The 16,009-nt window shown below is 45.0% G+C and overlaps 2 protein-coding genes across 3 annotated transcripts in view; one reads left to right on the top strand and one right to left on the bottom strand.

The window, feature by feature from the left end:
- GPSM2 (G protein signaling modulator 2) overlaps positions 1–16,009 on the top strand; it is a 163,663-nt gene that overhangs the window by 536 nt on the left and 147,118 nt on the right. The window lies entirely within an intron of this gene.
- The window catches only part of AKNAD1 (AKNA domain containing 1), a 156,817-nt gene that overhangs the window by 114,072 nt on the left and 26,736 nt on the right, over positions 1–16,009 (bottom strand).

Raw genomic sequence — 16,009 nt, 5'->3', positions numbered from 1 at the left:
TGTAAACTGACTCTGCAAAGATCTCCACACATTTAGGGTAGGTTTACACTATCTCATTGCTCTGAAAAGTGATCCATGGTGGATTGCTTTTCAGAGTGTGGCTAAGCTGCCCCTGTCAGAGGTTCAAGTGATTTTAAAGGCAATTTTATTTTGAATAAGAAAAAATAACAAACATGTCTATACTTACCTGCTGTGTGCAATGGTTTTGCACAGAGCAGCCCCGATCCTGTTCTTCTTGGGTCCCCCGCCTGCGCTCCTGGCCCCTCCCTCCTGCTGAGTGCCCCCAGAGCAAGCAGCTTGCTATGGGGCACCCGAGCCACTGCTCTGCGTATCAATTCACATGCAGAGCCGCAGCTCGTCCCCGCCCCTCTCTCCTTATTGGCTGTAACTGCACCCTATTGCTATTAAGCTATTGCTGTTATGTTTAAATTGACATAATAAAGCTATGTTATAATTGCAGTTTTTTATATTTTGGACTCTTATTTCTAAAGAAAAATGTAATTTCATAAGCTCTAAGGAGACATGGTTGGGGCAGGGCTGGGGGCGGGGTTGGGGGCAGGGCTGGGTGGGCTGGGGCGGGGTGGGGTGGGGCGGGTGGAGGCAGAGCTGGGAAAGGTTGGGTGGGGCAACTGGTGGAGAATAAGGTTTGTGCCTGGCTAGTAGGTCTAGACTCGAAATTTTAAGCCCTGATTTACAGCTTATATATAACATTCAGAAAAGACATTGGTGAACTGTTTTTTCTGCAGTTTTTCCATTTACATTGTTACAGAGGTAGCCAAATTAGTAAAAGCTGCACATTATTTAAAACAGGTATTGTTCACACTGATAGCCCTGGGCAGCCTGATTATTAACATTTAGCATACTTGCTTCATGGCACAAAAAGCAGAACTTGCTATCTCACCCTTTCCACAATTAAAGTGGTGGTAAATTGTTTTGTTATACTTTTACCTACAGGTAAGCTTATACTAAAGCTTACCTGTAGGTAAAATGAATATCTCCTAAACTTGCACTGTTTAGGAGATATTTGTTCTTTTTGACACCCTGCACTCTGAAGGAACGGCATACCCTGCCGTTCCTTCAGAGCACTGTGCCATGTCATCACGGCTCGGCCAGTCAGATGGCTGGAGCTTGCGAACCCGGAAGGAAGACCGGGTGAAAATGGAAGCCTCTGCATCAGTGACAACATGCCGCTGGAGACCTTCGTTTTAAGGTAAGTGCTTCATAATGTGCTAGTATGCAATGCTAGTGCTAATAAAAACCACTGACACTGCATTAATGACACTGGGCAGGAAGAGGTTAACGTCTGAGGCAATGAAATGGTTAACTGTGTTCTGTTTTACTATGTGCTGTGTGTGTGCTTTACTGTATAAGCACTGCTATGCAGAGCAATACAAAGCAGTGTGCAGGAGCTGACAGGGGAGAGATCTGTATTGCTTACATACAGACCTCTCCCCTGTCAGTGATACTTGGCAATTGTTTTCTTGGTGACTGTGGTCCCAGCTGCCTGGAGATCATTGACAAGATCCTCACGTGTAGTTCTGGGATGATTCCTCACTGTTCTCATGATCATTGACACTCCACGAGGTGAGATCTTGCATGGTGCACCAGACCTAGGAAGACTGACAGTTATTTTGTCTTTCTTCCATTTGGGAATGACTGTACCAACTGTTGTCACCTTCTCACCAAGCTGCTTAGCATTAGATTGGTAGCCCAGTCCAGCCTTGTGTAGTTCTACAATCTTGTCCCTGACATCCTTGGACAGCTCTTTGGTCTTTGCCATGGTGGAGAGTTTGGAATCTGATTGTTTGATTGCTCCTGTGGACAGGTGTCTTTTATACAAGTAACAAAATGAGATTAGCAGCACTCCCTTTAAGAGACTGTTTTTAATCTCAGCTTGTTACCTGTATGAAAGACACCTGGTAGCCAGAAATCCTGCTGAATGATAGGGGATCAAATACTTATTTCCCTCATGAACATGCAAATCAGTGCATAATTTGTTAGACATGCATTTCTTTAGAATTTTTTGTTGCTATTCTGTCTCTCAGTGTTACAATACACCTACCATTCGATTTTTAGACTGATCATTTCTTTGTGAGTAGACAAAATCAGCAGGGGATCAAATACTTATTTCCTTCACTGTATATGTGATTTTGCGCAGCCCTGCAGCAGTATTTCTGCTATAGGCGGTGGGAAAGCAGTTAAAGCAGAGCTACACCCAAAAGGGGAAGTTCCGCTTTAAGGATTGGTCCCCCTGCTCCCCGCTAAGGTATGGCACCTTTGGGGAGTGGGGGGGGGTACCCCAAATTGACAGGTCCACGCTCCCACTTCCGCTGCGATCGAAAGCGGAAGTTGTCCTCCCCCCCTCCCTCCCCATAGTCTTCTAGGACACGTGACAGGTCTCAGAAGATTACGGGACCATTCACAAAGCGCAGCGCTACTCGCACATGTGCAGTAAACATCCGGCTGTGAAGCCATAAGCTGTCACAGCCGGGTGCCCACACGGAAGATGCTGGCGCCGGGAACACATGACCATGCAACAGGTAAGTGTCCATTTTCTAAAATTCAGCAGCTACAGTTTTTTATTTTCACTGGAACTTCGCTTTAATGTAAACAGTAGCTACTTTAATCAATAGAAAGCTTTCGGAAATTGGAGATGGCAGAGCCAAGCTTGACTTTTGTGATAGCAATCAAAACTTGCATATTACTTCAGCTACCTACAGTCAGGTCCATAAATATTGGGACAATGACACAATTCTAACATTTTTGGCTCTATACACCACCACAATGGATTTGAAATGATATGAACAAGATGCGCTTTAACTGCAGATTGTCAGCTTTAATTTGAGTGTATTTACATAAAAATCAGGTGAACGGTGTAGGAATTGCAACAGTTTGCATATGTGCCTCCCACTTATTAAGGGACCAAAAGTAATGGGACAGAATATTAATCATAAATCAAACTTTCACTTTTTAATACTTGGTTGCAAATCCTTTGCAGTCAATTACAGCCTGAAGTCTGGAACGCATAGACATCACCAGACGCTGGGTTTCATCCCTAGTGATGCTCTGCCAGGCCTCTACTGCAACTGTCTTCAGTTCCTGCTTGTTCTTGGGGCATTTTCCCTTCAGTTTTGTCTACAGCAAGTGAAATGCATGCTCAATCGGATTCAGGTCAGGTGATTGACTTGGCCATTGCATAACATTCCACTTCTTTCCCTTAAAAAACTCTTTGGTTGCTTTTGCAGTCTGCTTTGGGTCATTGTCCATCTGCACTGTGAAGCAGCGTCCAATGAGTTCTGAAGCATTTGGCTGAATATGAGCAGATAATATTGCTGGAAACACTTCAGAATTCATCCTGCTGCTTTTGTCAGCAGTCACATTGTCAGGGATCCTACAGCGGTAGCCTCTAGCACTCCACAGACCGGATTCCCCCAAGGCGCGGAACCTAAGTCCCTACCTGCTTGTTCACCAGGGCCCCTGATGGTGGGGATGGACTTGGAGCAGGCCGAGACCAGGTCGCGGCCCTTGAGTTCACCCAGCTGTGGTAGAAGCACCGTTGGAGGTGTATAGCAGGTGAGAGTCTGATGTGAGGAGGTCACAAGAGCAGCGTCAGGCAGGCTGGGTCGGTAACAGTGGTGGCAGTGTGGTACAAAGTCAGCAGGCAGAGGAATAAACTGGTCACAAGCCGGGTTCGTTAACAGGAGATCAGAACGTGCAGGGTTAAGCAGGAGAATGGTCAGACAAGCCAGGGATCAGAGCAGGAGAAGACAGCAGTATCAGGAACAGGCTGGGTCGGCAACAAGGTATTCAGGAACACTGGATCAAACAGGAACACAGGTAACAGGTAAGACCATACGGCACTTGAGTATTGCAAGAGCTGGGTTTAAATAGGCCGCCCAACTCCTGACAGGCGCTCCTGGGTCCTAGTGCCTGCCCGGCGCAGTCATCGGTGACAGGCGCGCCTGGGTCCTAGTGCCTGCATGCCTGTATGTCTTGTCAGGATTCTACGCATGTGCAGATTCGATCGCCGAGGCGATCTTCCCATTCCCTGACATTGCCCCCCCCTTACGGGCAGCCTCCGGATGCCCACCCGATTCCTCCTTTGTGGCTGGCTATGACGGAATTCTCGTACTAATCTGGGGGCATGGACATTCTGGGCTGGTTCCCACGAATTCTCCTCCGGCCCAAAGCCTTTCCACTTGATCAGGTATTGTACCTGACCACCCCTCTTCCTACAATCCAAAATTGCCTCCACCTCGAATTCCTCCTCCCCGTTGATATCTATAGCTTCTGGAGGTCTAGACCTGCGGTCTAAAAAGGGGTCTGGAACTGCAGGTTTTAATAATGATACGTGGAAGACTGGATGTATTTTGAGGGACTCGGGGAGAGTCAGTTTAAATGCCACTTCATTAACCTTGCGTTCTACTGGGAAAGGTCCCACAAATTTGGGTGCCAATTTTCTGGATGGGCATGTCAGTTTTAGGTTGGCTGTTGACAACCAAACCCGATCCCCAGGGTGTATGACCAATTCTCCCTTCCTCCTCCTGTCACAAAACCTCTTACTGTCTTCTTGGGCCTTAGCCATTGTTTCCTGTAATACCTTGTTATTGGTAGTAAAGAACTCTAAGGTGTCCTGGGCTGCCGGGACTGAGTTCTCAGGAACCAGGTCTGGCAGGAAGGTAGGATGGAACCCATAATTGGCAAAGAATGGGGATTGGTTGGTGGCGGAATGATTCACATTATTATATGCAAATTCTGCCATTGGTAGAAGTGTCAGCCAGTCATTCTGCAGGAATGATGTGTAGCATCTCAGATATTGCTCGAGAGTCTGATTGGTTCGTTCTGTCTGCCCGTTTGTCTGGGGGTGATATGCTGACGAAAAAGATAACTTAATCTCCAGCCCCTCACATAGCGCTTTCCAGAATTTGGACGTAAATTGCACCCCCCGGTCTGAGACAATCTCTCTTGGCACTCCGTGAAGCCTCACAATCTCTCTAATGAACACTTGGGCTGTTTCGGAGGCAGATGGTGTCTTGGCTAGTGGAAGGAAATGGGCCATTTTAGAAAGGCGATCCACTACCACAAAGATCACGGTGTGATCTTGCGAGGGTGGCAATTCTACAATAAATTCTAAGGAGATCATACTCCAGGGACGGTCAGGTATTGGTAAAGGTCTCAATAGGCCCCAGGCCTTGTCTCTGGTAGGTTTATTCCGGTTGCAGATGGGGCAAGATCTCACGTACGCTTCACAATCCTTGGCCATGTTTGGCCACCAAAATGTGCGTCGTGCCAGATCTATAGTCTTATGTATCCCAAAGTGCCCCGCTAGGGGATGGTCATGGCAGTAACCTAACACCAGGGACTGGACCTCCTTGGGTACCATGATTTGTTCCCCCTTCCAGAAGAGTCCCTCCTTATTCAGTAGGGAGACTCCAGGCAGGTCAGAGACCCAGGTGGAAGCAGCCTGCAATTTAGACAACAGCTCAGATTGAAGCAGTAGGAAGCTACCTGCTGGCAGGATGGTGTCTGGCTGGGGGTTCTCTCCAGGGTCCTCAAACATCCGGGAAAGAGCATCTGGCTTAGTGTTTTTTGACCCAGGACGATACGTTATGTGGAGGTTAAACCTTGCAAAAAACAATGCCCATCTGGCCTGGCGTGGACGGAGGCGTTTAGCGGTTTTCAAGTACTCGAGGTTTTTGTGATCGGTATAGACCAGAATGGGATGTGGGGCCCCCTCTAGCAGATATCGCCATTCCTCCAGAGCGGTCTTAATGGCCAGTAATTCCCGATCCCCAATATCATAATTCCTTTCCGAAGGGGAGAGCTTCCTAGAAAAGAAAGCCACTGGGTGCATCAGCTCCTTGGCCCCTACCCTCTGTGATAACACTGCTCCTACAGCCACTTCCGATGCATCTACCTCTAGTATGTAGGGCAATGATGCATCAGGATGGTTCAGAATGGGAGCCGTTGTGAATAGCTTTTTCAATGCCTCAAAAGCTGCCTGTGCTGCTGGGGTCCATTGGAAACGTACTCCCACTTTGGTGAGCTGAGTAATGGGTGCTACCAGGCCTGAAAAGTTCTTTATAAATTTTCTATAAAAATTGGCAAACCCAATAAACCTCTGGACGCCCTTCTTATCCGTGGGGGCAGGCCATTCCAGGATGGCCGAGATCTTTTGAGGGTCCATAGCGATCCCCGTGGTGGAGATAATTAGACCAAGAAATGAGATGCTTTTCTGTTCAAAACAGCATTTCTCAGCTTTAGCGTAGAGTCCATGCTGACGGAGACGTTCTAGCACACTCCTAACATGTCCCCGATGTGCTTCCAAAGACGAGGAGAATATCAAGATATCGTCCAAGTAGACGATTACAAAAATGTCAAGGAAGTCCCTGAAAATGTCGTTGACAAAGTGCTGGAAGGTGGCTGGTGCATTACATAACCCGAAAGGCATGACTAGACACTCAAAATGCCCGAACCGAGTGCGAAACGCCGTTTTCCACTCATCCCCCTCACGTATCCTTACCAAGTTATAGGCACCCCTGAGATCCAGTTTAGAAAAAATGGATGCTGATTTTAACCTCTGAAACAACTCTGGAACCAAAGGAAGGGGGTAGCGGTTTTTGACCGTAATCTTGTTGAGGTCCCTGTAGTCAACACAAGGTCTCAGGGATCCGTCCTTTTTCTCGACAAAGAAAATCCCTGCCCCGGCCGGTGATGTGGAAGGGCGGATAAATCCCTTACGGAGGCTCTCATCAATGTATTCTTTTAGTGCCCCTAGTTCTCGCTCAGATAGTGGAAAAATGCGGCCAAAAGGGATTTCTGAACCTGGGAGCAGATAATTGGGGGAATCATATGCTCGATGTGGGGGAAGAACTTCTGCCCCCCGTGGACTAAATACATCCAAGAATTGGTGGTAGGCCGCAGGCACAATTTGGGCTAACTCGGCATCAGGGCTTACAGCCAGTAGGGCCTGTGTATTTAATGATAACTTAGATAAACAATGTTCCTGACAGTATTGTGAGGGAAACTGGACTGACCCGGTCTTCCAGTCAATCTGGGGGTCGTGAGCTCGTAGCCAGGGGAGCCCCAGAATAACTGGAAATAGGGGGGACGCGATGGCGTCCAAATGGAGGAACTCCTGGTGATGTCCCGCCACTGTGGTGTGTATGGGAGGAGTCTCCCGATCTACCGTCCCCGATTTTATTTGAGACCCATCTGCCAAGAAAATATTCAACCCATGTTCTTTGGTGAGTAACGGTATCTGATGCTGGGTAGCAAAACTGAGATCAACAAAGCAGCTACATGCCCCGGAGTCAAAAATAGCCGTCACCTGTATGCTTCCTCCTGGGAGCTGAAAAGACACAGGTACAGCCAAGTGAGTGGGGTTGCCTGTGCACACAGTAGATATATTAGAGAAAATAGAGGACTTACAGTATTTCTCCGGACAGGAGCGCACCATATGACCCGCTGCTCCGCAGTACAGACACAGGTTGTTTGCCCGACGCCTCTGTCGTTCCTCAGTAGAAAGGGAAGGTCGCATCAAGCCGAGTTGCATAGGTTCGGCTCCCTCTGACGGCTCTGGGCCCCGATTGCCGACACTGACCCTTGGCATGACTGGTACTCTTGGCAGCATCCATGAGGTTCTTTGCCCCTGGCTGGACCTCTCCTGTCTCCTTTCCCGCAGTCTGCGATCGATTTGGATCGCACGATCTATTAGACCTTCCAAGGAGTCTGGAACCCCTATTCTTGCCAACTCGTCCTTCAGTGGTTCCGACAGTCCCAACTGGAACTGGTGGCGCAAGGCTGCGTCGTTCCATTGTGTATCTCCACTCCAGCGCCTAAACTCCGCAGCATAATCCTCTGCAGCCCGGCGTCCCTGTTGTAGAGAATAGAGGGCTGCCTCAGCCGAGGCAGCTCGATGCGGGTCATCGTACAGCTGGCAGGAGTTTTGGAAGGCCCTGAACTTCCCTCGATCCCCACTGAACCGCTCAGGGGTTGGTACTCTTGGTTCTGGCGGAGGAATTGTAAATGCTGCTCCAGTGGAAGGCCCTGCTGAACCCGTGGCGGGAGGTGTTCCCACTGAGCCCAATGTTGTGGGTGTTGGTGCGGCCAGGCTCTGAACCTGTCCCTCCAGGTGCTTGTATCCCTCTTCCAGGGTCTTCACCGCTCGTGTGAGTGCTGCCAGATGTTGGCACATCTCTTCCCAGGGTGAAGGTCCTCCTCCAGACTCTGTCATGGCCGTATGGTTCTGTCAGGGATCCTACAGCGGTAGCCTCTAGCACTCCACAGACCGGATTCCCCCAAGGCGCGGAATCTAAGTCCCTACCTGCTTGTTCACCAGGGCCCCTGATGGTGGGGATGGACTTGGAGCAGGCCGAGACCAGGTCGCGGCCCTTGAGTTCACCCAGCTGTGGTAGAAGCACCGTTGGAGGTGTATAGCAGGTGAGAGTCTGATGTGAGGAGGTCACAAGAGCAGCGTCAGGCAGGCTGGGTCGGTAACAGTGGTGGCAGCGTGGTACAAAGTCAGCAGGCAGAGGAATAAACTGGTCACAAGCCGGGTTCGTTAACAGGAGATCAGAACGTGCAGGGTTAAGCAGGAGAATGGTCAGACAAGCCAGGGATCAGAGCAGGAGAAGACAGCAGTATCAGGAACAGGCTGGGTCGGCAACAAGGTATTCAGGAACACTGGATCAAACAGGAACACAGGTAACAGGTAAGACCATACGGCACTTGAGCATTGCAAGAGCTGGGTTTAAATAGGCCGCCCAACTCCTGACAGGCGCTCCTGGGTCCTAGTGCCTGCCCGGCGCAGTCATCGGTGACAGGCGCGCCTGGGTCCTAGTGCCTGCATGCCTGTATGTCTTGTCAGGATTCTACGCATGTGCAGATTCGATCGCCGAGGCGATCTTCCCATTCCCTGACACACATCATCAATAAATTCAAGAGAACCAGTTCCATTGGCAGCCATACATGCCCACGCCATGACACTACCACCACCATGCTTCACTGATGAGGTGGTATGCTTAGGATCATGAGCAGTTCCTTTCCTTCTCCATACTCTTCTCTTCCCATCACTCTGGTACAAGTTGATATTGGTCTCATCTGTCCATAGGATGTTGTTCCAGAACTGTGAAGGCTTTTTTACATGTCGTTTGGCAAACTCTAATCTGGCCTTCCTGTTTTTGAGGCTCACCAATGGTTTACATCTTGTGGTGAACCCTCTGTATTCGCTCTGGTGAAGTCTTCTCTTGATTGGTGACTTTGACACACATACACCTACCTCCTGGAGAGTGTTCCTGATCTGGCCAACTGTTGTGAAGGGTGTTTTCTTCACCAGGGAAAGAATTCTTCAGTCATCCACCACAGTTGTTTTCCGTGGTCTTTCGGGTCTTTTGGTGTTGCTGAGCTCACCGGTGCGTTCGTTCTTTTTAAGAATGTTCCAAACAGTTGTTTTGGCAATGCCTAATGTTTTTGCTATCTCTCTGATGGGTTTGTTTTGTTTTTTCAGCCTAATGATAGCTTGCTTCACTGATAGTAACAGCTCTTTGGATCTCATCTTGAGAGTTGACAGCAACAGATTCCAAATGCAAATAGCACACTTGAAATTAACTCTGGACCTTTTATCTGCCCATTGTAATTGGGATAATGAGGGAATAACACACCTGGCCATGGAACAGCTGAGAAGCCAGTTGTCCCATTACTTTTGGTCCCTTAATAAGTGGGAGGCACATATGCAAACTGTTGTAATTCCTACACCGTTCACCTTATTTGGATGTAAATACCCTCAAATTAAAGCTGACAGTCTGCAGTTAAAGCACATCTTGTCCGTTTCATTTCAAATCCATTGTGGTGGTGTATAGAGCCAAAAATGTTAGAATTGTGTCGATGTCCCAATATTTATGGACTTGACTGTATGTTTCTGCATCTATTGATTATTTGACACAACAGTTAAATAGATTGTTTACTCTGCAAGGTAAATTGAACTATGCAAGGGAATTTGCCCCAGAACTTAACTAATGAGGTAAAGCTCTGCTGACTTTCATCATCTATTCATGTGCAAGCAAAAATATTGTTTCTTTATTTTCCTTCCATGTGAATTACTAAGCTGGGGAAAATTAAATTGCAAAGTGCAGCCTTGTAAATTGAACAGCCTATATGCCTTTAGTAAATAACCCCAAAGTAACCTCTCTCTCTAAACATTTTTATATACTTAACCACTTGAGCTCCTGAGGATTTACCCCCCTTAATGACCAGGCCTCTTTTTGCTACTCGGCGCTGCACTAATTCAGCTGATAATTGTGCGGTTATGCAATGCTGCACCTAAACAAAATTTATGTCCTTTTTTTCACACAAATAGAGCTTTCTTTCGGTGGTATTTGATCACCTGTGCGCTTTTTATTTTTCACGCTATAAACAAAAAAAGACCAAATATTTTGAAGAAAAACAATATTTTTTACTTTCAGCTATAAAAAATATATAGTAAACTCAAAGTTAGTTATAAATTTAGGCCAAAATGTATTCTGCTACATGTTTTTGGTAAAAAAAAATCCCAATAAGTGTATATTGATTGCTTTGTGTGAAAGTTATAGCGTCTACAAACTATGGTATAAATACTGCAATTTACGCCATTTTTCTGCTATACAGCGCTACGCTAGTTTAACGGACAATTGCGCGGTCATGCAATACGGTACATAAATGAAATTTATGTCCTTTTTTTAACACAAATAGAGCATTCTTTTGGTGGTATTTGATCACCTGTGTACTTTTTATTTTTGGTGCTATAACCAGAAAAAAATTTTGAAAAAGTTTTTTTTAAAAAAAAAACAATATTTTCTCATTTTGGTCATAAAAAATATCTAAAAAAACTAAAATTTCGTCATAAATTTAGGCCAAAATGTATTCTGCTACATGTTTTTGGTTAAAAAAATCCCAATAAGTGTATATTGATTGCTTTTTGTGAAAGTTATAGCGTCTACAAACTATGGTATAGATAATGGAATTTACATAGCTTTTACTTTCTGACTGCCCATCACATTTCTTGAGGTGCTAAAATACCAGAATAGTACAAACACCCTCAAATGACCCCTTTTCAGAAATTAGACATCCTAAGCTATCTTCTGAGAGCCATATTGAGTCCATGGAAGATTTTTTTTTTTTGCCACAAGTTTCTGGAAAATGACAAAAACTTTTTTTTTTTTTTACATGAAGTTGTCATTTAAATGATTTATTTCTCGCACAAGCCATGGGTATATGTGGAATTACACAACAAAATACATTCTGCTACTTCTACTGAGTATGGGGATACCACATGTGTGAGACTTTTTGGGAGCCTAGCCACATACAGGAGCCTGAAATCCAATGACCACTTTGAAAGCCTGAAGATGCGTAACTTCCTCATTACGCTTCCTCACTACCTATCACAGTTTCTAAGGCCCTGACATGCCAGGATAGCCCCAAACCCCCCCAAATGACCCCTTTCTGGAAAGTAGACACCCCAAGGAATTTAAAAAGAGGTATGGTGAGTATTTTGCAGATCTCATTTTTTCTCACAAGGTTTTGAAATATCAAAAAATAGAAAAAATATGTTTTTGTTTTTTTTCTTCATTTTCCAAAAACTTGTGGCAACAAAGGAGATCTGCAAAATACTTACCGTGCTTTTTATCAAATTCCTTGGGGCGTCTACTTTCCAAAAAGGAGTTATTTGGGGGGTTAGGTGCTATCCTGGCATTTCAGGGCCTCCGAAACTGTGATAGGTAGTCTGGAAGTGTAATGAGGAAATAAAGCCCTTTAAAAGCCTGAAGGTGCTTATTGGATATTGGGGTCCTGTACTTGGCTAGACTGCCAAAAAGTCTCTCACATGTGGTACCCCCATACTCGGGAGAAGTAGCAAAATGTATTTTGGGGAGTAATTCCACATATAACCATGGCATGTGTGAGCAGTAAATCATTTAAGTGACAATTTTGTGTAAAAAAAAAATATATATATTTATTTTTGTAATTTTCCAAAAACTTGTGGTAAAAAAATAAATTCTTCTATTGATTCAACATTCCTCTCAGCAAATAGTTTGGGGTGACTACTTTCCAAAAAGGGGTCATTTTGGGGGGGTGGGGTCGTTTTATGCCCAGCATTAGAAGTTTATGCCACACATCATTCCCTCTTCTAACCACCTGAAGACCAAGCCTTTTTGTTCACATGAAAAAAATCAGTATTTTTTGCTAAGAAATTAATTTAAACCCCCAAACATTATATATTTTTTTAAAGCAGACACCCTAGTGAATAAAATGGTGGGTACTTCAATTTTTTATGGCACATAGTACTCGCGCAGCGATTTTTTAAAAGCAATTTAAAAAAAAAATACATTTTTTTTACATTTAATGCACAAAAACACAATATATTGGCCAATTGTTTGGTAAAATATAAAAGATAGTGGTATGCCGAGTAAATAGATACCAAACATGACATGCTTTAAAACTGCGCATGCCCCGTTGGCGACAAAGTGCAAACATTTTTAATATCCATAGGCAGTGCTTTAAAAGCCTGTAAAAGCTACCATTTTAGATTTACAGAGGAGGTCTAGTGTTAGAATTACTGCCCTTGATTTGATGTTCATGTTGATACCTCACATGTATGGTGCAACCGCTGTTTACATAATGGCACAGGGTGAAGGCTTGTGCACACAGGTGTGCGTGCATGGGAGGGGCAATTTTTTTTTTTTTTTAGTTATTTTGATTTTTTTTTTATTATTTTTACATTGTACCTTTCATTTTTTTTTTTTAATGCTATAACAGGGAATGCAAATAACCCCTATAACTTCAATGGGCATTGTCATATTCTTTTTTGAGAAATCTGGGGTCTATCAGACTCTAGATATCTCCTCTGCCCTTACATTATCTAATCAAACCAAAATCGGTGTGATCATATGCTTTCCCAATTTACAAATGGCGCGGTTTATATCCTGCGAAACTGAAGTGATGAAATGCTTGTAGCTTCCGAATTCTTATGATTGGCACCATTCTGGTCTCCAGTCAGCTGTATGGTCAGCTGGCAGAAACACCGGCTGCATTCTCAGGTTCCCCTGATGGCACGGGACTGCCCGAGAAGGCCGTGGAAGGCAGCAGGGGAGGGGGGGCATCATCTCCCACTGCTTGTAAAAGCAATCTTGCAGCTAATTAGCCACTAGGATTGCTTTTAGATGAAAGCCGATCACCGGCTGAACAAAACGATACCAGGATGATGCCTGCAGCTGTAGGCATCATCCTGGTATAACCATTCAAATCCAGTGATATACCAGTACATCGCTGGTCCTTGTTGGTTATACAGTTGCAAGAAAAAGTATGTGAACCCCTTGGGATTACGTGGAGTTTTGCATGAATTGGGCATAAAATGTGCTCTGAACGGCATCTAAGTCACAACAATAGAAGAACACAGTCTGCTGAACATAATACTACACAAATATTAGATGTTGCCATGGTTTAATTGCACATAACATGTAAACATTCACAGTGCAGGGAGGAAAAAGTATGTGAAGCCCTAGCTTAATGACTTCTCCCAGAGATAATTGGAGCCAGGAGTGAGCCAACTTTGACTCCAATCAGTGTGATGATATTGGATGTGTTGCTGACAGCTGTCCTGCCCTTAAAAAACACACACCTGTCTTGGGTTTACTGGTTTCAAGAAGCACTGTCTGATGTGAACCATGCCTCGCAGAAAAGAGCTATCAGAAGACCTACGATCAAGAATTGTTGACTTGCATGAAGCTGGAAAGGGTTACAAAAGTATCTCCAAAAGCCTTGATGTTCATGTGTCCACGGTAAGACAGACTGTCTACAAATGGAGAAAGTTTAGCACTGTTGCTACTCTCCCTAGGCGTGGTCGTCCTGTAAAAATGACTACAAGAGCACAGCGCAGAATGCTGCATGAGGTAAAGAAGAATCCCAGAGTGTCAGCTAAAGACCTACAGAAATCTCTGGCACATACTAACATTTTTGTTGACACATCTACAATAAGGAAAACATTAAACAAGAATGGAGTACATGGGAGGACACCACGGAGGAAGCCATTGCTGTCCAAAAAGAATATTGCAGTACGTTTGAAGTATGCAAAAGAGCACCTGGATGTTCCACAGCACTACTGGCAAAATATACTGTGGACAGATGAAACCAAGATTGAGTTGTTTGGGAAGAACACACAACACTATGTGTGGAGAAAAAAAGGCACAGCACACCAACATCAAAACCTCATCCCCACTGTAAAACATGGCGGAGGGAGCATCATGGTTTGGGGCTGCTTTGCTGCCTCAGGGCCTGGATGGATTGTTGTCATTGATGGGAAAATGAATTCCAGAGTTTATCAAGACATTTTGCAGGAAAACGTACGACCATCTGTCCGCCAACTGAAGCTCTGCAGAGGATGGGTGAGGCAACAGGACAATGACCCAAAGCATACAAGTAATTCAACAAAACAATGGCTGCAACAGCACAGAATACGCCTTCTGGAGTGGCCCAGTCAGAGTCCTGACCTCAACCCGATTGAAATGCTGTGGCATGACCTTAAGAGAGCGATTCACACCAGACATCCCAAGAATATTGCTACACTGAAACAGTTTTGTGAAGAGGAGTGGTCCAAAATTACTCCAGATCGTTGTGCAGGTCTGATCTGCAACTACAGGAAACGTTTGGTTGAGGTTATTGCTGCCAAAGGAGGGTCAACCAGTTATTAAGTCCAAAGGTTCACATACTTTTTCCTCCCTGCACTGTGAATGTTTACATGTTATGTGCAATTAAACCATGGCAACATCTAATGTTTGTGTAGTATTATGTTCAGCAGACTATGTTCTTCTATTGTTGTGACTTAGATGACGTTCAGAGCACATTTTATGCCCAATTCATGCAAAACTCCACGTAATCCCAAGGGGTTCACATACTTTTTCTTGCAACTGTATATGCTATGTTCTTTTTTTTTGTATGCAGCCAGTGGACTGAATGAAAAAATTAGAAGAAATCTCTGCCAGAAAAAGTGTGTGGTATGCTGACCATTAGAATATACCGCCCTGCATCCACCCACTTCTAATGGTGGGCACACATTAGGTCACACTTTGCCACAAGTGCCAGTTCCAAGATTGAATAAATGTCTAAATAGTGGCACGCTTGAATAAAAATTGTCCACGTATAAGTGGTACCCCATATGGAGAAATGATGACACCAAGTCCCAAACTATCTTGCCACTGCTCCCCATGTAGTCTGGGCATCCGGGCGGGCTCCACGTGACTATCTTTTCCCTCGTAAATCCGAAACTTATAAGTATAGCCTGTTGTCCTCTCACAGGTCTTCTACATCTTGACCCCATATCTGGCACGCTTGCAAGGGAGAAATTGTTTGAATGCAAGGCGGCCAGAAAAATTAATAAGGGACTCCTCAACGCAGATGTTTTGCTGGGGAGTATAGACAGCTGCAAATTTTAGGTTAAGGTGATTTGCGAGGGGCTGAATTTTGTGGAGCCGGTTAAATTCAGGATTACCCCAAGGATGACAGAGTGTATTGTCGCTGAAATGCATAAAACACATTATACTCTCATATCTATGCCTGGCTATGGCAGCAGAGAACACGGTATATGATGAATCAGGTCTGCGGACCAATACAACCGCAATTCATTTCTTTTAGTAATGCCCATGTTGATGGTTAGGCCCCAAAAAAATGTAAATTTGAAAACCGTAATGAGTTTCCATGCGAATGGTCTGGCAAGGTTTGAACTGGGTTGGCGGCAATAAATTGTTGTGCATATAGACTGCTTTGATCCACAATCAACGCATACAGATATTCCGTGAAAAACAGCTCCAAAAATCAAGGAGGTATGTGAAAGACCAGAATGTACTAGACCGCTGGTACTCGACAGTTCACCAAAAGGTAGAGCGGCACTAGTACTGGCACTCTGCTGCATATGAGAGTCATCAAAATTTACCGGCAAGTGCTAACAAAGATCAGGCCTGATTCTGCGAACACTGTGGTTTTG

The sequence above is a fragment of the Staurois parvus genome, unplaced genomic scaffold (assembly GCF_062004578.1).
Source record: "Staurois parvus isolate SC_StPar_1 unplaced genomic scaffold, SC_StPar_1.0 ptg000450l, whole genome shotgun sequence".
NCBI classification, from domain to species: Eukaryota; Metazoa; Chordata; class Amphibia; order Anura; family Ranidae; genus Staurois; species Staurois parvus.
Note: the sequence above shows the minus strand (reverse complement) of the source record. Positions and strands in the feature narration are given on the sequence as shown.